Raw genomic sequence first — 26,372 nt, 5'->3', positions numbered from 1 at the left:
CAATTTTTTATTTTTTCATGCTGCTTTGGAGGCCATTAAAGCATTTGACCCAGTCAAAAAAGATTCAGTTGTATATCTTTGACGGTTTTTGCAGAAATTCGCGTTAAAGTTGATGCCGTGGTGTCAGTAAAATGGCACAGATAAATATATATATATATCGTCTCGCTTTATAATTACTAGCAGGAACCCGTCTTACTATAAAGTAATGTCAAGACTCAAGAGACTAAAATAATTATTACCTATTTAATTCGCGTTTTTGACACCACTTGGGGGTCCAAATTTTGGGCACTAAAATTCTTATTCCTTGGCCAATTTTTTATTTTTTCATACTGATTTGAAGGCCATTAAAGCATTTGACCCAGTCAAAAAAGTTTCAGTTGTATATCTTTTACGGTTTTTGAGGAAAGTCCCGTTAAAGTTGATGCCGTGGTGTCAGTAAAATGGCACGGAACCATATATATCGTCTCGCTTTATATATAGTAAGATATATAGTAAGATATACTTAAAGAATAGACTTAGAGATTAGGCGGAATGACACTGACAGGCTGAACGCGGCCCAGTAAGTATAACTATAATAAGCGCCAAGCGCGAGCAGTCGAGCACAAAACTTTCTCCGATTTCGATAAATTTGGTACCAAAAGTAGTCTAAAAATTTGATTGCAGACGTTGTCAACCCATCGATATCGTTGCTCTGCAAAGCAAGAATGCTAGTTTGCGCGGTGCGTCGAAGTGGCGAAGTCAACCAATCTAAAAATGTGAATAATTATAAAATAAATCCACGTTACCGTGTAGCAATTTTCGCTAAAAATGCTACACGGCGCTTGTTTGCTGCGCGTGCTATTTCGCGCAAATTTTTAGTTTTTGGCCTTTAACTTTCACATTTGATTCACAATGTCAATCCTTCGCATTTCGCCGATCTGCAAACGTGGTGGCGAGAAAAATGCGCGGCGCGGCCCAGTTGTAGGTTTACAACCTACCAGGACGCGCGCCGAGTTGGACTCGTCCAATATATGGAACAGATATTTTACGAGTATCACCCGTTAACGGCCCAGTAGCGCATAGTGCTACAACTTTCACATTTTCAGTTATTATCGTCCTTGGTACACTCTTGCAGTTGCAAGGCCCACATTTACATACAGCTCGACGTTATCGTATTCGTGCTACACGGTAAATTTTCATTATTCACAGTTAGAGGCAACTTTTGGTAGGTAGTGCGCCATCGAAAGTGAGCCGCGCGTGCCGACTGTAGGATGGTTTTTAAGCGCTAATTTCGGCCAGCACAATTTTCTTCAAACAAATAGATATTGAGTATCCTTCCCGACCTCCAATTGCAACAAAAATTGGTAAGCTTACTCATAGACTTACAAGGAAAGTGTCCGAAAAGTTTAAAGCATATCCAACCATCAGACATTATGTTACAGCTAAAAGCAGCGTATTTTGCCCCATTTTGATCACTATATCAACTCCGATATCCACCAAATTTTTCGGACAGTTGTGAAAGCCCTATTGGAAGGTCGTCGCCAATTGCCAGAATGATCTCATTTAAGCAACTGGAGATATATCCGAATAATACGACAAAACTGGTCAAATTTGGACGAATTTGGTCAAATTTCGCGACTTTTACAGCTATTTTTGCTCCAAAAGCCGCGCACCATCAAATATGGCACTTAGGCGAAACTCACTGATCTTTCCAAAAAGGTATAACAAATTTGGTATTGTGAAAATTCTCACAGTCTCTAGAAAACAGTGGTACAAAAATTTTAAAAATCTGAGCAAGTTTATTTTTATCGTGCACCCCCTACTTTTGGTGCCAAATTTATAAAAATCAGAGACAAAAAATTCTGTGCCAACTCATGGCGCTCATTACATAAACTACCCCATTAAAGGTTTGAATATTGATAGCTTACTATAATGATTAGATAGTAAAAATCTTACAATAATGATAAGATAGTAAATCTGATCTGGAGTTCCTAATTTATTGAGCCATTACAGGCTAATATTAAATAATAGTGGATCGTATGCAGCTCTCCCAGGGCAGCTAATTTTACTGATCTGGAGGTCCTATTTTATTGAGCCGGTACCAAGCATTTAATCCAGAAACTGCCATAAAAGCTGTGAACTTTTTTGTGGAGAAGTGGACCAGAAGAATCAAGTGCAAGGTATCATACCATATATGATATAGTTTTTGATATAAGAAATCGATTAAAAAATTGTGCTCTCTTAGGACTGTTCTTTGAAAGGTCGATGAAAATTACAAGTGGCTATAAAATAGAACGTAAAATTGTTCATTGGTGCAAAATGTAAACGGCTAAAATTTAAGAAGTTTGATAATGATATGAGAGTATGATGCCTCGGATCGAAATCCCTCGCTCAACCGATTGAAAGTGAGTCACTTTATTCTAGTCATCGTTTATACACATAACATGACCTGTTGCAATCTTATAATGTAAGCTCAACACCAGCTCAATTAGCCCCAGTCAATAGTCATCCTGCCCATCCAATTGTAAAACGTTCTAGTTCTATGAGGATAATTCTATAGGTTTATACATTTTGAATTGTCATGAAACTCAGTTTAAGACATTACGTATTTAGACACCTTCTTACTTAATTGTAAGGCAACGTCGCATTGTACACTACGCTGTTGGATAATTCAACCTGAGAAAATTTAAAAGCTATTATCATAGTGTTAAATACTTTCAACACTACAAATTTGAGATCATGATTACGATGTTGTTACATTGAAACGTCGAATAATTCCTTTCCTGATCAATACAAATTTTGCCCAAGATACATTACTATAAAGTTTACCTGGGGACCTCAGGCTATTATGTTCATAAACATACCGAATAGAGATTAGGCGGAATGACAGGCTGAGCGCGGCCCAGTAATATAAAGTATGTTATAAAGTAATAGTATTACGTGACACATTAAGTCTTAAGAAGATTATATAATAAAGGTCGTTTTAATTGTGTATCAAAACCTAGGATCGCCTGCAAGATTTTAGGCAAACGTAATTTAACGTAATTTAACGCAATTTAACGCAATTTAACGCACTTTAACGCAGTAACAAACCAACTATGCCTTTGTTACAATACTATTGGTTGCTCAGGATTACGGAGCACATGGCTGCCCATCATCAATCATGCAGAATAAATTTAATTCAGTTTATATCATGATTGTTTTGTGGTGTTGGTTACCTACTTTGTGTTTATTTTATTTAAAGTTGCAATATTGACATATTGCAACAAACATTTCTCACTGAAAATGGTATTAGTATCCAGGTTAGATCAGTTGAGGTGACAATTAACTCGATCTAGGTCATGAATAAAACCGAAGGGTCAAAATATATCAATATGTTGCTTGTTGCTCGTATTTACTGTAAAACATCAATTTTGAGGGATAAGGAAGTATTTGTAGGTTCTCAAACCTAGTTATATCGATTTCTCGTGCCATTTTAGGTTAGGAACAGACATCAAAATGAGTTAATAAGGCCAGAAATGGAAATTTTCTACTTCTAGTCAACCATGGTCAACCATGTCAAAAATTTGCTAAATTTAAATTGTTAACCTCATAATTCGAGAACCGAGTCAAATAGAAAAAATTCGCTGCACCAGATATCTAGATAGTTGTCCAAGGAACCACTGTACCAAATCTCAAGATCAGGGAGTGGCTGGTTTTCTCAACTAAGCAATCGAAAGCCACAAATTTGTGTTTCGAGATAGATGCAAATTAGTGTTTTTGAAAATTTGGAATTATTTCTAGAATGTGTCGCAATTTGTTGGTTAGATTTTATAAACACTTTATAACGTTTGCTTGATTAGACCTTGCCATTCCCTAAATGATTGTAGCCAATTTCAGTAGTTGATGTCCTCGTATTGTAAAAAATGAGGTTAACCCAAACCCGATTTCCTGTACACACCAATTGATTGGAAGTAGTAACAAGAATTGTGCCTGTTGTTTCGTTTTGGCGGACGCTAGATTTCCATGCACTATAACTATAAATATAAGCTCTAATCAGCTCACTTCATAATACTAATATTGAAACACATCAGTACACTACGCGTGCCACGTACATCGTAAAAATTGGGCTTATTACCTAATACTATACATTACATAGTCTGCATATAGTATAGATTAAAATACGCAAGCGCCGCTTACGATATGATTAATAACTCTATTATTTGATCTTTTTTTCGCTACATCTAAATTGGAGTAGGGTTGCCAACCGATATTACCGGCCGATAATTATCGGCGATAATTTCCCAAAAACCGTTATCGATTATCGCGATAATTTTCGATAATTATCGCGATAATCAACCAATTTTATTATGGTAAAATGGCCACATTTATAAGCATATTTTTCTAATATATTTCTCTGTTTGTAAAACTAAAGTTGAAACCCAGTGCTAGCATAATTTGCGGTGTGATGGTATGCTGACGTGCTGTGTAGTACTAGTATGTAATGTGTATGAATTTGTGGCAGTGAAAATTGAAATGTTGCGTTATCGCATCTAATAAGTAACTTGGAGGTTGTATGGTCAGACGTAGTTATTGATGTTTGTTAAATCACGGAAAGGAACTCAGACTGCAACGAGACTACAAAACCCGTTGGAGCTCCGTGTGCAGTATGTTGGAGAGATATGACCGGATAACTGATGCAGTGCACGGAATTTTAGATGACTTGGAGCTAGGCAATCTAAAGCTGGATGCAGGAGAGACTGAGTTAGCTAAAGAAATAACCAGGACTCTCGCACCGTTCAAGAATGTCACTGAGTTTTTGACTTTTTGTGTAAAAGAGAAACTGAAAGCATGCTCGCTCATGCAGAAGTGATTATTTAGTTTATTGACAGTAATTAAGCTCGGGAAAATGGGTTAAACTTAATCCTTGTCATGTCCACCTGTAGGTTCCACCAGGATCTCGAATTTATAACGTTCATTAGTATAATAGTATAGTGACACTCGAAAACCACGAACTTTAGTTGTCGAACTTTAGTACGTAAATCGTCCAATAGTTAGTGAGAAGAGGAGCAATTTGGTTTACAATAGCTCAAAGCTATCAAGATAAGCTCGAAATGATTCGACTTATGAAATCTACTGGAAATCCATTCATCACGGACGTGAATCAAGATAGGATTTCTATCGTGGGAATAGCTACCAGAGGTATGGAACTATGATCATTATTTATTATTAGAAACCCCGGCACCGGTCATATCCGGTGGTTTTACATTTACGAGCCGACTAGCTCCTAGACACCTAATCCTATCGACAGCCTGACAGGGTGGCTCACTCAAATTTGAACTGTGACACTTCCAAATTCCATGGTAAATTGGGGTTTTAATGTAGTAACCAGATTCATTATAAATAACATTTATGTCATGATAATCAATATGCCCATCAGCTGGTTAGGTGAGTGTGTAGAAAATATGCAATAAATTGTAGATTTGCTGATCACCAGCCTCACGGAGCTAGCTCTATGAGGCTGGTCAACAAACCAGCAGGACAATAAGAAAATGTAAAATTTGCCCCGTCAATAGGTCTCAGCGAACCTTAACATTAGTCGAAATATTCTCCTTAGCATCGCGAGGCTATTATTAACAAAGAAGCTTAAAATTGTGTATAACAGAATAACTTGATGAACGTGTGTATAAACGCTTCACAACACTTTATAATTATATTTGCCGTACGGATGCCAATTATGGATCGCTTCCCCCTGGTTTAAAGTCCTGACTGAAGATTGATTAAAAATGGAATTGTCAGCTAAGACGATAAATGGGAAATAAAAGGAAGGAATTTAAAGTTAAACAGGCAACTAAAAATTTGCTTCACTATGCAGTATGCACCTATGCACCCTGTTAGCGTTCACGTGCACCCTCTCAGTTTCTCATTTGATCTCATGCAGATACAGCATAGGTGTCGACCAGACTTAAGAGTGATTTAGCACGCTCGTGTTAACTGTTAGGAATAGTTGCTTTATGACTGTAACAGTAAATTACCTTATCTCAATCTGATATGAGTGGAAGTTACCAATGAAACACCATACATACCAGGTTATTATATAATATAGCTGTAATTTATCAGTAATAAGTATTGAATGATGAAAGATAACCTCTTATTGAATGAAAGATAACCTCTTATTGTAGGTACGTTTGTAAGCGGTCTGTTGATGTCCCATGCTACCTGGTACAGCACACCACTACTTTGCGTTTCAGTTAACGTGAGCTTTATTCATTATTTCCTCTTTTATTTTAGATCCCTGCTGAACCTACATAAAGTAACATAAAGTATGTAAGTAATGATTATGTATAATTGATGTAGAGGCTTAGATATTTGGTTTTCATAAATTATAGATGTAAAGACGTCAGATAAGTTGTTCAAATTGGTACGTACTTTTAGATAATTTCAATTAGTTCCCCATGTTCGTCAACTTTTGAATCGAGAAGGAGCTAGGAAATGTTTTGAAATTGGATCAGGTGATTGAGTAATTTGATAGGTGATACTGATAGGGAACATGGTGGGGCGCAAAGTGTATAATCTTACTGCCTACTGGTGTTAGGGTAATTCATAAACTAGCTCTATCATGTTTACTCGACTAACCTCTTAAACATTTAAGACATTTTGATTTATCATAGCACCGAACATCTGGCCACTTGTGAACAGTTAAGGACGCTAAACTTTGCAGTCCCGAGCTTTATTTAACGCGCGAAATTTGTTTATGTTACGCGGACACGCAAAGTATTGTTGTCTTTTTAATGTTCAAACGAAGCAACAGGGTTTACTTAGCACGCACGCTAAAAACACGTGCATTGCTGATTTATTTTTGGTCTGGCCATATGTTGACGTACCTTTCTGGTTGGCACTATATTTTCGTCCCTTACCTCATTCACTGCTTACAAAAATTTCATCTTTCCACTTTGAGCTTATGTTCCCACAATTCGCACCTTAAACCTAAAGGTAACGTAGTCTGACAAGAATTGTCAGACTACGTTACGGAGTGTTAGATTTATTCATTCTTTAAAATCTAAACTTTCCACTTTTTCACACATTCTTCTTGTAAGGGTGACACTGACTGTCCTAGCGCGCATTGCTGATTTATTTCTATGTTTTTATATGTGCATATCTGAGATATGGTGCTGCATTAAAAGCTTTATCAATTCGATGACAATTCAAACTGCGAAGTTGCATGTTTTGAAATTCTTGGTAAAATTTTTGAAAATGTATTCTTAACTCAATTAAAGCTAACGTGGAATTAACCAAATGCTTAAATGCATACTACTAGTCCACTGTTCATTACTTAAACACTTAATAACAAATTTCAAGTTCGTCCTTCCCCTCTAATAAGTCTGATTACAGCCTGCACGTGCTATCCTTGTTCTTGAAAGTCTGGGAAGATTTACCTCGTGTAACTTTAATCTCGTCAAACAGCCAGGCATCATCTTGAGCAGCCAGCTTTTCCAATATTCTTTAGGTTGGGCAGGGTGAAACTGAAGGTGTCTGTTACTCCAGCAATAAAGTCGTCTTTACCTTTATTGTCCAGGATTCCTGTGGTGGTGTTCCCCTTCCTGCCTCTAGTGCTGCTAATTGTCAGTCTAGCGTGGATGTTGTCCGTGCCGGCGTAATTATAATTTTTACTTTTAGTCGTGATCGCGAGAACGTAGGTTGCATCCCCCTACTTGCAAAAGCTCATCTTATCCTTTCCTTCACTAAGTTCACTTGTATCTGAGGACAGATAGCTCCCGTCAGTGTTGTACACGTATGTCTTCTCCGAGCCAGCAGTCACAGTTATGTAGTCTACCATCCACGCGTCATCTGATTCAGCTTCGATTTCCACGCACTTCACTTTACCGATGTCAATGTCGGACTCAAAGTTGTCGGCTGCAAAGTTGTCAGTTGCTCCCAACTGGAAATCATTCTTCGATGGGTCGTCTAGTATACTCCAAACGCTACCTCGCCTTTGCTTCCTTTTGCTTTTGCGACAAAGCTACCGTCAGTGTCATCGTACTTCCGAGATCCAGTAACAACATCCAGCTGGTAGTGGACAGAGAGAGCTTGTGCGGCCAGGAGACCTAGGAACAGGAGTTGAGAAAGTTGTTGCCTTATTTTCAGCTTAAACGATGTGAATAAGAATTATTATAAGAGTTATGTGTATATAGAAATAATTTTCTGCAAAATGGACAAGAAGAGTAACTTACATATTGTTGTAGGTTTACAACCTACCAGGACGCGCGCCGAGGTGGACTGTCCAATATATCAATATGGAACAGATATTTTACGAGTATCACCCGTTAAACATATTGCCGCTGGATTACTGATGACGACTGCTTAGACAATGACAAAAGAAAATCGCGATTATTTAGATCAAAAATTGCGGCGCCGCGACATGCCAAACAAGGCAAAATTGCGGCGAAAGATAATGTATTTGCAGAGCAAAGTTAGATGTCATATATTCGTAAACTAGCTCGTTAGTTTAGTTAGATTAGTTATAAATACTGAGCAGAGCTTTCTTTTAGATCATCCCTTCCAGACGATCTCATATGTTCCTCCCGGCTTGCCAGAACGGAACTCGATGTTCCACTTCGAATCTGTACTCATACACATCATATTATTAGTTAACTTGTGTTAATACTTTACCATACTACACGTAATCAAACAAATAAACCCTGTTTACAATTACCTTATCGGACCTTATTTGGACGGACATTACTTGAACGCTGGAGGCCCTAGCGTTCACCTTAATGTCCGTTCAAATAAAGTCCGTTCAATTAATGTCCGTCCAAGTTAAAGTCCGTTGAATTTTTTTCATTTCGAGCTTTTTGTCCAGAATGTGACAACTTTTCAATTTCAGTCAATTTCAATAGCTATCATCAGACTAAACTATATCGTTGAATCAATAAAAAAAAGGTATTATAAAATGTTAACAATCTGAATTGTAAATATCAGTATCACATTATTGCATGATCACTATCTTGAAGTTGATCTTCGGCTTCTTCTACCTCCACATTTTCTTTTAGTCTTACAACTGGTTGTCTGTCCAACTCGTAGTCGTACCGAGCAATGAACGATCCCAACTACTCTATAATAGAGAGATACTTGAATGCCTAAAGTACAGCTTAAGCTTTATCTCTAGCCCCCCTTCGGTGGCTTATGTCAGCTACGATAATCGCACTATATAGTGACAGGACTGTATTATATATGATATAGTGACACGCACTTTATAATGATAGCTGATATTTGTCACTATATAGCGTGTAAAACGCACTTTATAGTGACAGGACTATATAGTGACAAGTTTATCTTATATCGACTTTTCTTTACTTCTCACTCTACTCTACTTTTCTTTAATTATATTTTAATTCTACTTTAACTCCACCTTCTCTAATTTAATATTACTTTACTGACCTTGCTTTATTTTATAATTTAATGTATAAAATTATTTGTACTACAAATTATTTTATTTATATATTTTTCTTTCTGCAGTCGTAAGATTCTTTTTAAAATTTTCCCACATTCAAACGACAATTTGGCGTCCCCCTAAGCAATAAAGAGCGCGGACTGGGTAAAAGCTATGTTCGCAAGCAACTCAGCATTCTCAAAAGCAAAACACTAAAACATGACAACTGATTATGCCACGTAGCCAGTCCTACTAAGAAATCATGCCTACGTGGCTAAAAGTAGGGTTAGGAAAATTGATATGAAATATATACATAATTCGAATCACTTAATTACAGTAATTAACATGAACTTTTCTGTGTACTGGGCCGCGCTCAGCCTGTCATTCCGCCTAATCTCTATTCTGTGTTTATGAACATGATAGCCTGAGGTCTCCAGGTAACATGAATTCTGTATGAATAATATTAAGTTGTTGTGGGAAAACTATTCAAACACGTATCAACCGGATATTATCCAACTATCAGTATTTCAATCATGAGACTAATAAACAGCGAACTACTCCATCATTTGATATGACTTAATTAGTAATTAAGTTTAACATGAACTGTATTCAACATTTTTACTGATTAAAGACTGCCTTTATTGCTTACTGTTTGTAAATGGATTTAATAATCATTTGCTAACATTTTTTAAAAGTTTTTAAAAAAGATGAAAAAAATTCGGATTTTTGATGCTTTTGATGGCCTTCTAGCGTTCATATTAATGTCCGTTTATAATTATGTCCGTTCAAGTAATGTCCGTCCAAATACGGTCCGATAAGGTAGTGACAAGTTAATCTTATATCATTATTCAGTATTCACTGGTGCGCGCTAATAGTACACGTGACTCATACAGTATAGACATTAGACACGTGACTCGTACAGTATAGACATTAGACACGTGACTTGTACAGTATAGACATTAGACACGTGACTTGTACAGTATAGACATTAGACACGTGACTCGTACAGTATAGACATTAGACACGTGACTTGTACAGTATAGACATTAGACACGTGACTTGTACAGTATAGACATTAGACACGTGACTCGTACAGTATAGACATTAGACACGTGACTCGTACAGTATAGACATTAGACACGTGACTTGTACAGTATAGACATTAGACACGTGACTCGTACAGTATAGACATTAGACACGTGACTTGTACAGTATAGACATTAGACACGTGACTTGTACAGTGTAGACATTAAACACGTGACTCGTACAGTATAGACATTAGACACGTGACTCGTACTGTATAGACATTAGACACGTGACTTGTACAGTATAGACATTAGACACGTGACTCGTACAGTATAGGCATTAGACCCTTGACTCGTACAGTATAGACATTAGACACGTAATTTGTGTAGTGTAATGTGTAGGTGATGCTTAACTGTGATCATGTGTCTTGGCCTGTTTAACGAACACAAACAAATGTTGGTGAAAACCCTTCTCTCACAATCCCGCCCTTATCTATAATTCATACAAACAAAGAATAGTTTTGCCTCGGGTTTACACAGAGACAAACACCTTTGCACGTGTGCACCCGGAGCTTTCTATCAGATAGAACCCGCTTTGTGAGGTGTGTCTATAAATCGTGTTTATAAAACTGGACACTTTCTGTGTGTATTATAAAATGCTAAAGCATTCCATTTTCTCTCAACCATAATAAAGACATCGTTTGCTTCTCGTGGTGCTATTGCCTCATGGAATTACCAAATATCTTATTGTTATTGGTGGGGCTCCCTATTGGGCTCCCTATTGGTGGAGCTAGGGGCGGTCTAGTCGTGATAATATCAGGTACTGGACATGTGAAAATTTGCAGTTTTCCAGGCATTTATCGGGTTAACGAAATGTCGTACCTCACCTCGAGATCAGATAACAAATGCAATGGATTGTTTTTGTCTATTAGAGCTTTCGCCACAGGTAGGTTGGTCTGCACGGAGCCCCACAGTTTCAATTCCTTGTTTAACTAGCCGTACAGCAAGGATATCCGCTGTGTTCTCCAGGTCAGGCACATAACCAACACTACCCTGCCAAAGTCAGCTATATACTATGGTTTTCTCGATAGTATTTACTTGTATTTGACTTTCGTCAAATGTTATATACAGCTAGCCTTTATGTGGTGGAAATTGCACCATTCGGTGTTATCCAAACTATTCCAAAATTTGCGAACCTTATGGCACAATTCTGCTTAATTTTTGTGTCATCACAGTTGGGAGATTTTCACCCGGGTAGTGGGTACTGCTGTGTGTATTGAGATAAGATCGATATGTTAATGGTTATTATCAACTTGTTTGTATGTCGATTAAAAAAGAAGAAGTTAAATAAAAAATAATGAGAAACACACAACGAACAATTTGTCCCCAGATACAATTATCAATATTATGACGTGGTGATAATATGCGGCAACTTACAACAACAGCAAACAGGATAGGTTGAACAGGTGAATAGTGGCTAACAACTCATCAATGTTGAACACACTGGCACACTCCCCAACAGATTCAAATTAAGGCACTTTAGTCACAATTAGATATTATAGTTGGCAACCAAGGTAACGATATGCTTGAATACAATCTGTTGTAAGATTGTCCTTGAGCGTCCTTTGTTGTCTTAAACTGAACAATCTTGTGATGTAACGTTGTATATAAGTATACAATCAAGCCCCTACATTCGTCAAATTTGCCACTGGTAACATTGCTACCGAGCGAACTTACCTTATCGGACCTTATTTGGACAGACATTACTTGAACGCTGGAGGCCCTAGCGTTCATTTTAATGTCTGTTCAAATAAAGTCCGTTCAATTAATGTCCGTCCAAGTTAAAGTCCGTTGAAATTTTTTCAAAAATTTGTCCATTTCGAACTTTTTGTCCAGAATATGACAACTATGAGAACTTTATTGTGCCGTAAGTTAACGACGGAAAGGTTCTCCTTGGTCTGCTGGAGGCACAGAAAACTCTACTAGTATATGATGTTTTCAAGGGTCACTTGGCGGAAAAAGTCAATAATATAATAAGTGACGTCCAGGAAAATTTGATGGACGAAGAAAATTGAAAATTGAAAATAAGACACAAGTCCAAAAATGAGCTGGCGGTGGGATCGAATGATAAATTAGCTTAGCCGACTGAATGATTCAATGAAACAAGTAATATTTTATGACTGTATAATTGGTGTGGAACAGCCCTTAAACATTCTGCAATTTATGGAGGATTTCTGGAATTTCTGGAAATGATCTTACTTTACCTCACGTTTGCACCCCGACACTAAGTGGACCGACAATGGTATGGGGGTCACGACATGATGGTATGAGGGTCACGACAATGGTATGGGGGTCACGACTCCATACAAATCTTAATCAGGTAACTGGAAGTTAACCCAGTAGAGGAATCTATGAATCTTTCCTAGCCGTTAAGTAAACATCTACGGTAAGGTAATGCTTCCCTTGACGATAACCCAGCCTGTGGACATACTATGTTTCTAAGATAAACATATATCTCTGCGGCTATTTCTATCCTCAGGATGCCAGATAATGTGAAATAAACACTTCAGTTTATATTGGTCGTTCGCTTTTCTTATTCTGATTCATTCACGGCCGATTTCATTCTCGGCAACATTTCGCGTTTAGTATAACAGAGACGGTAATTTAATTTGATATCATTTCCTTTTATTTGGAAAAAGGAAACTTTTGTTACGTTCCATGCACTTTATATTATTACCCAATTTTGGGTTTTGGTTGAAAACTATTTCCAATGGAATTGAACATGAAATAATTTAAGTTTAACTACATGTATATTGTATAGTGTCAATGCAATGCAAACATTTATATGTGCCATTAATTTACGAGAGGGCCGCCAAAATGTTTGTCGAAATAATTTTTGGGAACTAAGAGTAAAATAATAAACTTTCTAATTGTGGTACGAGAGAGCATATTATTATAAACAAATTAATTCTATCAAAATTCTTGTTACTGGGCGGCGCTCGGCCTATCAATTGTTATTCCAATATATATTCAATCTGTTTATGAACAGAGAGGTCCCCAGGTAAAATTCGTGGGGAGATATAATTAAATTTCTCAATCGTTATGTGGTAGTTGGTATGGTACCCTGATAATGACTTGTAATTTATACTTATACTTAAACCCATGTCTATACTGAAGCTACGCGTTTCCAATAAAGCTTGATTAATTGATTCAATTTTTATTCAATTCCCCGTAAAACAAAAATAATTCCTCCTTTCCCACCCCTAGATACCTCGCAATGTTCACATGAAATAGCAGATAATTCAGGGGTGTAGGAATGATTTTCTGTGCGCCACAGTCAGAATTTCAAAGGTTTTATAAATTTCAATACTATAGTAGTAGTATCGTGCAGAAGGCAAACATTTTTGAACATTTTGCTCGTGCATAACGTCTGGAAGCAATTTGGCAATACTAATAGAGACATTTTTGAACTATACTTACACTGTACACCATTAAAATATTCTCTAAAAATAATATAACACTAGTTCTACTAGTATATGATGTTTTCAAGGGTCACTTGGCGGAAAAGTCACCGAAATTATGGCACTCAACAACATAGTTCATGAGTTAGTCCCCGCCAACATGACAAACTTGTTCCAGCCTCTAGATATTACGGTAAATCGTGTTGCCAAGGACATTGTCCGACGTTGTTATAAATCATATTTAACTCAGGGGAGGTAATGAAACAGTGCTAGGAAAGCCCCACGTGATGTTAAGGTAAACCTAAAGTTGTCTAAGATCAAACCACTTCACGCCGAATGGCTTGTAAAATTTAACACTGAAATGCAGGACCGGGGTAGTTTGATAAAAAAAAGGTTTCCATAAAGCTAGAAACCACATATGCTTTAAGCATGAACTATTCTATGCACGAACACCCATTTGATGAAGATGATATGTGATATTAGACACTGATCATGTACACATATTTTAACATTTTTAATGCTTAACGACTGCTTTTCTTACTTACTGTATAAAAAATGGATTTAAAATCATTTGCTGAAATTAAAAAAAGTCAAAAAATTGAAAAAAAATTCGGATTTTTGATGGTTTTGAATGCCTTCGAGCGTTCATATTAATGTCCGTTCATAATTATGTCCGTTCATGTAATGTCCGTCCAAATAAGGTCCGATAAGGTAGATAACATTTTGTATCTAAATCTTTTCAAACAATACATAATTATACAGAATTGGATGCTTTTAAATAAACCCAGTTATAAAAGGAGAAAACCGATATAGCCCTAATTTCCACTATCCCATTATGAATATCGAAACCCAAATTATGTATTGAAAGAGGGGTAACCAAAACACAGTAGTGTGCAGTAAGGAATACCAAACTCGCAATAACATTGGGCCCTAGCAACAAATTAATTAATCAATGAATTAAAACATATATTATTATTATGTTCATATGTTATATATAACATTGTACTTATAGAAAATATATCGCTCTGAAGGCTCCTCCTCCGAGCTAATGACTCTAAATTTCCTGATTACATGAAATTTGTCCGGCTTTGCTGTCCTTTTGTTGAGCAGTTGGTCGACAACTTTCTTGTAGGCTATTCTGTCTGCAGCTGATCTATCAGGACTCAGGAGTAATGTAAACTTAACAAAACCCCTCTACATGTCTAAGTAGCTTAGTCTTGCTCAAGATGGCACGAGCTTGATCTGAGCTTGACAAAGTGAATTTCACTGGCCTGACTCGCTCACTTATGTCCTTTCCAACTCGTTTACATCTCAACATTTTCGGTTTTTCGTTGAGATGGTCCAACAAAATACCAGATACCTTAGCATCCAGGTTCTCCTTAGTCTCTGGAAGCCCAAAGATAATCAGACTTTTTTGCACGTGTTTTTCAACAGAGACGAAAAGATCTTCATCTCTTTCTGAGCTGCACTTCTCACAGTTCCAATCTCTTCATCCTTCTTCAAAGCTAACTTCTCCTGCAAATCACTGATTTTCGCCATTTCTTCTTGAAAATACTGTCAGTCGCCATGTGTATCTGATTCACATATTCCGTAAGGAACTGGCCATTCTCAACCATAGCATCATCTATCATCTGACATCTCCATATGTTCAATGTTCATTCTGTAGCGGAAAAGGCATCGTACACGTTGTACAGAAAATTTACAAACATTGATCGAATCACGTGTTTTGATAACAAAGCTTGAGACTAAGGGGTAAGGAGAACACTGCTTTTCATGTGTTTTATATAGTTAGACTTACCATGAGTTCCTTTTCACAAATTGTACTACTAGTACTAGTGACTAGTCTATAGATTATCTTATGTGGGGACCGAGGGCTCATCGTCCGAGTATAAGGCAGACACTCCTGAATTAGGGGTAGATTGGTTCGTAGAGTAATGACTTGCTAGTTGGTTTGTGTGTACATAGTAGGTCTGTGCGGCTTCTAGTGATAATACAAAATTATTATATTTATTATGTAAGAATTATTTTAAGAGTTATGTGTATATAGAAATATTTTTCTGCAAAATGGACAAGAAGAGTAACTTACCTGGAGGGGGATATTTAAAACATATAAGTGATACGAAAGGATTATTAGCAGGAGCTTTCAAAATACTTGTGTAAATCGTCTTCAGCTGAGGATGATGTTGTGAAGGGTGATTATATAGGCTTGTGAGGTAGATGAAAAGGAAATGCCATATGGCCTGGTCTTAAGGGATGAAGCGATCTTTGGAAAGATGGGGTCCCATAGTGAGCTACATTTAGGGGTACGATCAGTTCGGTTCATGGAGGGTTGTCTTATCTGAAGGTTGTAACTTACATATTGAGGCAATTTCCTTGTCTATTAACAATGGACAGTCAAAATATACACGCGTATCCCCTCGATATACGATTTTAGACTCGACGCTTCCCCCATGTAATGCGATCTTGGAAGGCAGACCTCCCGGCCTCCCCTTTGCAATACGAGCTCGAAAGCGGGAGCTCTGCCATTGAAGTACCTAGCGAGAATGAAAATTTTATAAGTCGACATTTTTTCAAAGTTGTTCTGGAAACTACTTTTGTTCATGCTTCATGCTACCCTGATGAGCCAAAAATATTTTTCAGTCTTCTCAAGTCCGTACCTATAACATTCGGAAGGCTGTGGATGTGATTGGTGCATATGATTATAAGGAGAATTGGCAAATTTGGAACTCAGATATTTTTAAAAATGCGCAATTTGTAGCGGAGAACTGAGAAAATCGCGATTTGTCGCGGAGAATGGGAAAAATCGCGATTCCGAACGTGCTGCGATTTCCTTTTGACCTTGCTTAAAGACAGACGAAATTATAGTATAAAAGGCTGCGAAGAGTGTGACGAATTGGAATTTATTTATTGTTTTTTCTGAGTCTGGTGTAGTATCATTGCTTCATTGGCTTTCTTGAATTTGAAATGATAAATGGCCCAAACAATAACAAACGACTCTAAGTATTCGCATAACAACGTAGTTGCTCATGTAAATACATTGAAGTGGACAGTTACCACAGTACCCAGATGATGCTACAGTAAGTCTAGACTATAAGAACATTATCTTCTCGTCCGCACAGAATTCAAAACAGTTATTAGTAAATGACAACTCCGCATTCAGGTTGATTGTATATGCGAACATCAGAAGACACTCCAAACGCGTTCCCCTTGAATCTTGAAAGACGAGATTTTGTTGATAAAGTGCTTCTTCCTCCATTGAGCGTGAGTGTCTCAAAAGACCGGAAGGAAAGTGTTCCATGTTTATCTGTTGATATCGTTTCTCCAACATCACAATCATCAACTCCAGGTTCTACCTCATAAGCTAAGTCGTCCTCATCCTCGAGGCATCCAGCTTCATCATCTACAGCTTCCCAAGAAAGTACTTGGCCATGGACGATTGGCTACCCACTCTGTTCTTCGGGATCTGCGACTGCGGCGAACACAGGGAAATTATTTCTTTTCCCTTCTCGAATGCAGTCCCTCGATGCCCTGTCCAGCGTTTTTGCCAACTTGCCTAGGCTTATCATACCACCAGTCCATTTCACTCGTTCTACTTTCTGGCCTGTAGATTTAACCTTTTCGAGGTGAACTGTAGGATGCAAAACTGTACTTCCACGTGCATGTGCAATTGCAGATGTGTCTTCATGTAATGATAAAGCACTGTACACATTATTTCTCTCCATTCCATGGGCCATGTAGTTATCGCATCCATATTTCTTGAGCGACCAGATGAAAAAGAAACCCGAATAAATGCTAGATTATACTAGATTAGCGTTATTATAGAAAACTAATAAAGGAGTGCTATGTTGCTATGCAGCAGTGAATATGGAGATATTTAAGCAATATATTATGTCATCATCATTTTGTATAATAGGAAGCAAGTATTTCAGGTCATTTGGTGAACTGTTATGTAATACTAATATACAGGTTCATCGAGATATCAATGAATATCATTTTTAAGAGGCTACCCATTCGAAACATGTTTACAGATCATTATCAATCTTATGAAAATGTTTAAATTTTAAAACCTTCAACATGAACACGGTCATTGTACACACAATACACATCATTAAAAAATAATATTTTAATCGAGATGGTAATGTTACAGTTTTCCACTGTTAATTTGGATATTCGATTGACTGGGAGCATTCAGTCGACTGTCCTCTCTGTTATATGATGTGTAGCGTGTACTATGCCATACTGCCCGGTCACTTGTCCACTAGCCCCCACTATCAACCAAATTCTCATATCATATTAATATACATTGAACGTCATTATAATCAATAATGCCCATTTCTAGGACTATTTTGAGGAATTTAATGGGCGAAAATAGATGTTGTACTAGTACAATAAATAGAGATAAAGGTGGACAGTACTAGTGGGGTGCAGACAATTCGTTATCAAATTCTCGGTTCAAAGTTTTAAAATTTCATATTTCGAATGGCATAGAATGGATAAAAATGGCATAAAATTGCATCAAATGGCATAGAATTTCATGGTATAAATGGAAATTTTTGTTGGCCAATTCTCCATTATGCCATTTATGCCATTGGTACCCCCCCCCCCCCCCCCCCCCCCCCCCCGTCCTTTCCAACTCGTTTACATCTCAACATTTTTTCGTTGAGATGGTCCAACAAAATACCAGATACCTTAGCATCCAGGTTCTCCTCAGTCTCTGGAAGCCCAAAGATAATCAGACTTTTTTGCACGTGTTTTTCAACAGAGAAGAAAAGGTCTTCATCTCTTTCTGAGCTGAACTTTTCACAGTTCCAATCTCTTCATCCTTCTTCAAAACTAACTTCTCCTGCAAATCACTGATTTTTTCCATGTCTTATTCTTGCTTAGAGAATAACTTCTCTTGTAGTTCTATGATTTTAGTCGCATCTGCTATTTTTTCTTTCCTGAACATTCGGTTGTCGTCAGCTGTTTCTGTGGCGGATTGTAACAATGGACCACAATAATTGTTCAGCATACAGCACATTGTCTCTAACCATTCTGATAACCTTTCTAAGGAACTGGACATTCTCATTTCTCAACCATAGCATCATCTATCATCTGACATCTCCATATGTTCAATGTTCATTCTGTAGCGGAAAAGGCATCGTACAGGTTGTACAGAAAATATACAAACATTGATCGAATCACGTGTTTTGATAACAAAGCTAGAGACTAAGGGGTGAGGAAAACACTGCTTTTCATGTGTTTTATATAGTTAGACTTACCATGAGTTCCTTTTCACAAATTGTACTACTAGTACTAGTGACTAGTCTATAGATTATCTTATGTGGGGACCGAGGGCTCATCGTCCGAGTATAAGGCAGACACTCCTGAATTAGGGGTAGATTGGTTCGTAGAGTAATGACTTGCTAGTTGGTTTGTGTGTACATAGTAGGTCTGTGCGGCTTCTAGTGATAATACAAAATTATTATATTTATTATGTAAGAATTATTTTAAGAGTTATGTGTATATAGAAATATTTTTCTGCAAAATGGACAAGAAGAGTAACTTACATATTGAGGCAATTTCCTTGTCTATTAACAATGGACAGTCAAAATATACACGCGTATCCCCTCGATATACGATTTTAGACTCGACGCTTCCCCCATGTAATGCGATCTTGGAAGGCAGACCTCCCGGCCTCTCCTTTGCAATACGAGCTCGAAAGCGGGAGCTCTGCCATTGAAGTACCTAGCGAGAATGAAAATTTTATAAGTCGACATTTTTTTCAAAGTTGTTCTGGAAACTACTTTTGTTCATGCTTCATGCTATAGTACAGTCAAATACGTCTTTTTGTCGGACAAAATTCGCAACAAAGCGATTTTAACGGGATATGTTCGGGACAGGTCCCAGGAATCATTCCAGAGAGTTCCCAAAAAAAAGACTTCAGGAAAATCCACAATTACCACTTTTCTACCACCTTTTTACCACTTTGGTTTTCCGCAAATAAGTCACGTTCTAAATATCCTAGAAGATTCTAGTTTAAAGCAGTGTGTTAAGAAAACAAAGAAGAACAACTTTTTCTTTAACAACTTTTTCAAAAATTAATTATTTAATTAATTAATTAAATAATTAAAAAATTTTCAAAAATATATTTTGATAAAAATGTTCACAATTACATTCCACGTATAATGAACTAATTTTTATAAAACTTTTGAAAATTTTCACTTTCAATATTTTGGACTTGCAAAATTTTCTAAATTTGTAAAGAATAACCACTATTTACCACTTTTTATCACATTGAATCTCCGCTCATAAAACGACTTCTGAATGTCGTAGAAGGTTCTAGATTGAACCAATGTGTTCAAAACATAAAAGAGAACAACTTTTTATCTGACAACCTTTGGATTAAATAATTAATTAATTAGTTAATCGATTATTAAACAAATATTCAAAAATTGTAATAATTATTTTCGATCAAAACATTTTAAAATTACATAACACGAATAATTGACAACTTTCCATTAAACTAATCCGAAAATCGAAGCAGCACTTTATATAACCATATATACTAGATAAGAGTCTTACTTATGAGTCCTCAGCTGGCACATTGGTGCAATTGTGCTGACATTTGAGGCAGGTTGATCCACAATGTATTCCTGCTTTTCTGCATGAACAAGCATTGCCACAACCTGACTTTAAACAGTTGCAACTGATGTTTTGAATGAGCTTTTTCGGAGCTGTACTCATAAGAGTGGTCACTGGTACATGCGCCCCATTGTTCATCTTCCATCCCCATTCCCCAGCTTATCGGATCTATAAGGTCATTCTCATCCCACGCCTGCAGCTGATGGTAAACACGATAAGAATGTTCAGCTGCCCCCTGTATAAGTAATGTTTCAAATCGGTATTATAGCAGCAACGTGGTCGATAAATAACACTTAGAAATCAAAATATCCTCCAAGTTACGTTTAGGGGGAGTGGGGGTGCCATGAGTCAATACACATACATGAGTCTTGTAATCAACATGTACTGGTGTTTGCGAACATGCTGTAAACTGCACTATAACATATTGCAATAGGCCATTACATTCGGAATATGATCTGAAAAGATGGCGCAAAACGGATTGAAAATGACGAAGTTATCAAGCAATTTGTTTATCTCGTTAGCGAAACTGATTGGGTTATCAATGATTACCCAATCGCTAATCACGTGACAGGGTGTTAGGATACCGTAATTGGGCCTTCTGCACGATTTCTGTGCCACTCATTCACTGGATCAGACACCACCAGTCGGATCCACGGAGTTGGTAAGGTTCGGCTATTCAGAACGATTCCGATAGTGGGAATCAAGTGCACTAAGCTACGGAGAAAGTCACTTGAAATTTTTGGGCGAGCGAATTAGTAAGAGCCTAACGTATGTGTACTATACCACCTCCCCCCTCCCCCACACAATAACTTACCCTGTCTGTAATCCGATTTGAGGATTTATCATTTGGTGCGATCTCTACGTTACAGAATGGACATTTGTTTAAACCGTGTTTGTGGACTAAAGATGGTTCTGACTCAGTTACAACGGACTCATCTTCATTGGCCGATATGAATCGTTGGAACTGGTCTAAGGTCACTGTCTGCAATAACACACAATAGACGTCACTCTGAGCGTAATCGGTCAGGCCGTTGTACTTCCGTTTAATTTCGTTCAGTCACCAGGGGTTGTTGATCCAACCTGTGTTACCATGGTTTGTTTATTTATACAGAGTATGAGAGGCCTCAGGATAATGAATAGGACTGTAACCATCCGTTTCAAACTTGCTGGGCATAGTTTAAAAGTTAGTGCACTTACTTAAAAGATAAATAGTTAAAATAGTACCTGGGGACAGCAACCCTTTCCAGACTTTATTCCATACAAATTTACTTTGTCGATCATTCGCCCTCTTAATTAAAGCTATTCACCGGAATTAACTCCTCATTTGCCTGGTAAATTAAAACATAGTATTGGTTAAGAATGCCTCTAGTTGCGCTCTCGTGTCTCGGTTGACATCGAACTTAAAAGTAAAACGGTAAAAACATATTACTGTTATTGTATATTAGTTGACAGCTACTTACATAGAATCTGCACGCGTACAGTATCAGGCACACGATGTGTTCTTCTGTTTTCAAAATGTCAACTATTTGGAGTGATTTCAGTCCTCGATTTTTTACGAAGAGAAGTCAACATAAAGTAAAAGCTGAAGCTTACACTTCCAAACGATAAACTGACAATCAGAGATAAGATCTCTAGTTAGCGATTGAAAAATTGCTAAGTCTTGTTTAAATAACCAGTTTAACAATCTAGTTAAGCCATTTAATCTGTTTATTCCATTAATCTGGATCTCTTTTTATCTGCTATCTAATCTATGTGACGATGTATGTTCTGTTATTCAAGTAAATTCATTTTACGTTTCACGTCACGGCAAATATTTTTGATAAAAATTATATTTTGAAATTTTTAAAAATGTAATTATTATTTTATTAATTAATCAATTAATTATCTAATCCAAAGGTTGTCAGGTAAAAAGTTGTTCTCTTTTATGTTTTGAACACATTGGTTCAATCTAGAACCTTCTACGACATTCAGAAGTCGTTTTATTAGCGGAGATTCAATGTGGTAAAAAGTGGTAAATAGTGGTTATTCTTTACAAATTTCGAAAATTTTAAAAGTCCAAAATATTGAAAGTGAAAATTTTCAAAAGTTTTATAAAAATTAGTTCATTATACGTGGAATGTAATTGTGAACATTTTTATCAAAATATATTTTTGAAATATTTGAAAATTTTTTAATTATTTAATTAATTAATTAAATAATTAATTTTTGAAAAAGTTGTTAAAGAAAAAGTTGTTCTTCTTTGTTTTCTTAACACACTGCTTTAAACTAGAATCTTCTAGGATATTCAGAACGTGACTTATTTGCGGAAAACCAAAGTGGTAAAAAGGTGGTAGAAAAGTGGTAATTGTGGATTTTCCTGAAGTCTTTTTTTTTTGGGAACTCTCTGGAATGATTACTGGGACCTGTCCCGACAATATCCCGTTAAAATCGCTTTGTTGCGAATTTTGTCCGACAAAGGCTTAAATTAGGACGGATTTGACTGTACTACTACCCTGATGAGCCAAAAATATTTTTCAGTCTTCTCAAGTCCGTACCTATAACATTCGGAAGGCTGTGGATGTGATTGGTGCATATGATTATAAGGAGAATTGGCAAATTTGGTCCTCAGATATTTAAAAAAATGCGCAATTTGTAGCGGAGAACTGAGAAAATCGCGATTTGTCGCGGAGAATGGGAAAAATCGCGATTCCGTTTTGACCTTGCTTAAAGACAGACGAAACTATAGTATAAAAGGCTGCGAAGAGTGTGACGAATTGGAATTTATTTATTGTTTTTTCTGAGTCTGGTGTAGTATCATTGCTTCATTGGCTTTATTGAAATGATAAATGGCCCAAACAATAACAAACGACTCTAAGTATTCGCATAACAACGTAGTTGCTCATGTAAATACATTGAAGTGGACAGTTACCACAGTACCCAGATGGTGCTACAGTAAGTCTAGACTATAAGATCATTATCTTCTCGTCCGCACAGAATTCAAAACAGTTATTAGTAAATGACAACTCCACTCCTCAGAAGTTGAACGAACACTAACAGATGACAACGTTAATTTACTGCCAAAAGATTGACCTGAAAATTTCCTGGTGTTAACAAATTTAGTCTAACATTTACACTTTACATTCAGGGTGTGTTAAACAGATCAGATCATTTGACATTTTTCACTCATGACTCATTTAAAATTAAAGTTTTAACGATGTTTTTGACAAGGATAATCTCTAGACACTTTGGACTATAATTTCTAAGAGTGTTTTTGGGACTTTTTTAGAGCAAAAATAATTCGTTTAAGACATCATCGAGATTTTCCGTAAAGCTGGACCAAGACAGCGCCGATTAATTATATACCTTAGGGCCAATAAATTTGGTTCACAATAAATTTGGTTACCTTAATTTTGGTTACCATAATTTTAATTACCATAATTTTAGTCACAAATTTCGCAAATTTTTAGTTTACAACAATTTTAATCACATTTTTTCGACTTTTCGAGACCATTTTCCATTCCATACGACGTAGTTTATGTCAATATGATCCTTCAGCCGTTTCAACAGAACATGCATTGGGATGGATCGATTAAAAATGTTATTCCAAGAGGAGCTCTAACCCTTTAATGTTTAAGTGCAATAGGACTTTTGTACGGTTTTGTGCAGTAGGAATGGTGAATGGTGATGTCATTATATTAATTATAAAGCCCTATAAACAATGTAAGCTTAATAATATTCAATATTCATGTCATTTATGCTCTGAAAAAATTAGTCTCATGAAATTTGGTTACAACAATTTTAGTCAAATGTTTGACTAAATTTATGGTAGACTAAATTTGTCGTTCTTAAGGTATGCCCATTTACTGTTTAGTAGTTAATAGTAATTTAGATTTTAGAGTGCAGTAAACCTCTATTATACTGTGTTTATCTATAATGTGAACCCCCCCCCCCTCCCCCTCCCCCCTCCCAATACGACACTGTAATTACCACAATACTAATTTAACAATACGCTTGACACTTTGACAGATACAGGGGATTAGCGTCATCTTTCTTGTACCAATTAGTTCTTTAGTTATTTCTGTACCATTAAAATAGTTATTAGTTGTTGGAGTTATTGAACAAAAAGCTTAAAGACTGCCACATGGAAAGGAAGGTTTTACATCCCTCCAGTGTTCAATCTAGGTAAATTATAGACTGTGGGTTGATACTTGATAATATTAATGTACTTTTATAACATAATAAGAAACATAAGAAACATTTTTACCGATATTAGGTAATATCAGGAGTTTGTTTTTAAATAAAAGGCTACCACATTGAAAGTAATAATGTTTTACTTCCCTAACTTTGAATCCAAGTTAAATACAGTAAATCCCAATTTACCGCGCCTCGATTTACCGCATAGCAGTTGTTTTCTTTCCCCAAATAGGGTTTAACATGCATAATGTGAACAAACAAAACCCCGATTTACCGCAAACCCCGATTTACCGCGGTTGTTTTCTTTCCCCAAACTCGGCGGTAAATCGGGGTTTTACTTTATTAAATAAAATATACTACAGTGCAGGTAAATATAATTTAATAAACATGAGAAATGAGTACCCAATTGAAATAATTCTTTCTGGTAATGGTATGACTTACTACCACCACTGGTTCGAGGAATTTGTCAAATCGAAAAATATTCGTTTTTATTTTTTTCGAATGAATGTTCATTTTCGCATTTATTTGATAGTTTGGATAGTTAATTTGGATCGAGTCAAATTTTATTGAATTGTGTTAATTGGCCATTTATTAATTACGTTTGTGCTGAAAAAATGAGAGTTCTAGCTTCTCAGAGGAATTTAATTCTCCCTTTGAATCAATCAAGCTAGATGATTTGTTGTAAATACTGAGATCAAACTATCAATTTACAGGCTATTGTCAAACATGTTGCAAGGCGTCATCTTCAGTGACATAAGCCTCAAATTATTTGTTATATAGTAGTGTTGAAAGTATTAAAAGCTTCTCATATGACCGAGATATGAAGCATAACGAGTTTATTCATTACATCATGTCACTGAAGATGTAATACATGTGAGGTGTGTAATACATGTGAGGTGGTAAGGTACTAACTGCTAATACCTTTGCTCCTTTTTGAAAAATTACGGAATACTGCTAAGGGACGGGATAGAAACAAGAAAGAAAGGGGCGGCGTTATTTTTATTCGTCCCGCTCAATAAATGATCTCTGCACATGCACAGTTTTAATAATCCCAGGGAGTTGTATTTATTTCACTGAACATATTAAACTGCACAACGATAGTGTTAAACTGTAATTACTTAATTAGGACTTTAGGAGTGTGAAGGGTGTACATAATGTTTGACACGTGCTTAGGTTCAACACACCCTGAGGTTAAATTCCGCGCACTACACAGACAGTTCTTGCAGGAAACGTACAAAAGTTCGTCTGTTGAACTTCTGCACTCATAATTGGATACATTTTCAATTAATTCAGTTTCATCATTGAACAAACAATCCGGTTATCTGCAGTCTGATAGTGATATTGTACATTATATTTATAATTCGAAAGTTGGCGAGCAAGGAGGGCCTCGTAGATTATAAGTTCATTGTAACAAATATTCAGATTAAACTTTTTCACTGATTCGATTTTATTCGCAGTTGTGCTTGGGTTTTTACGTGCTTTTTGTCATCAGAGATCCTCAACGAGCGAAGAAACCAAGATCCGAATCCGTCAGTTTTAAGGAAGTAACTTACACCCCAGTTCCACAGCCGGATATTATGCCAAATTATTAGACGGAGTTCGTCTACTGATATTTTTCCGGATATTTCTCCGGTTTGCAGTTCCACAACCTTATCCGGAGACCATCTACGGTAATTTTGTTGATTCTGTAAACAACCCTAC

General features: G+C 36.6%; 1 protein-coding gene across 1 annotated transcript in view; it reads right to left on the bottom strand.

The window, feature by feature from the left end:
• LOC134819517 (uncharacterized) overlaps positions 1 to 25,455 on the bottom strand; it is an 80,624-nt gene extending 55,169 nt beyond the window's left edge. Inside the window, exon 1 of the mRNA XM_063829482.1 lies at positions 25,431 to 25,455. The gene's annotated coding sequence lies outside the window, so the exon portion shown is untranslated. The remainder of the gene's footprint in view (positions 1 to 25,430) is intronic.
• Positions 25,456 to 26,372: the final 917 nt, after the last annotated feature.

The sequence above is a fragment of the Bolinopsis microptera genome, chromosome 8, assembly GCF_026151205.1.
Source record: "Bolinopsis microptera isolate Bmic1 chromosome 8, MBARI_Bmic_1.0, whole genome shotgun sequence".
Classification (NCBI taxonomy): domain Eukaryota; kingdom Metazoa; phylum Ctenophora; class Tentaculata; order Lobata; family Bolinopsidae; genus Bolinopsis; species Bolinopsis microptera.
The sequence above is the reverse complement of the archived record's forward strand: the minus strand, read 5'-3'. Positions and strand labels throughout refer to the sequence as shown.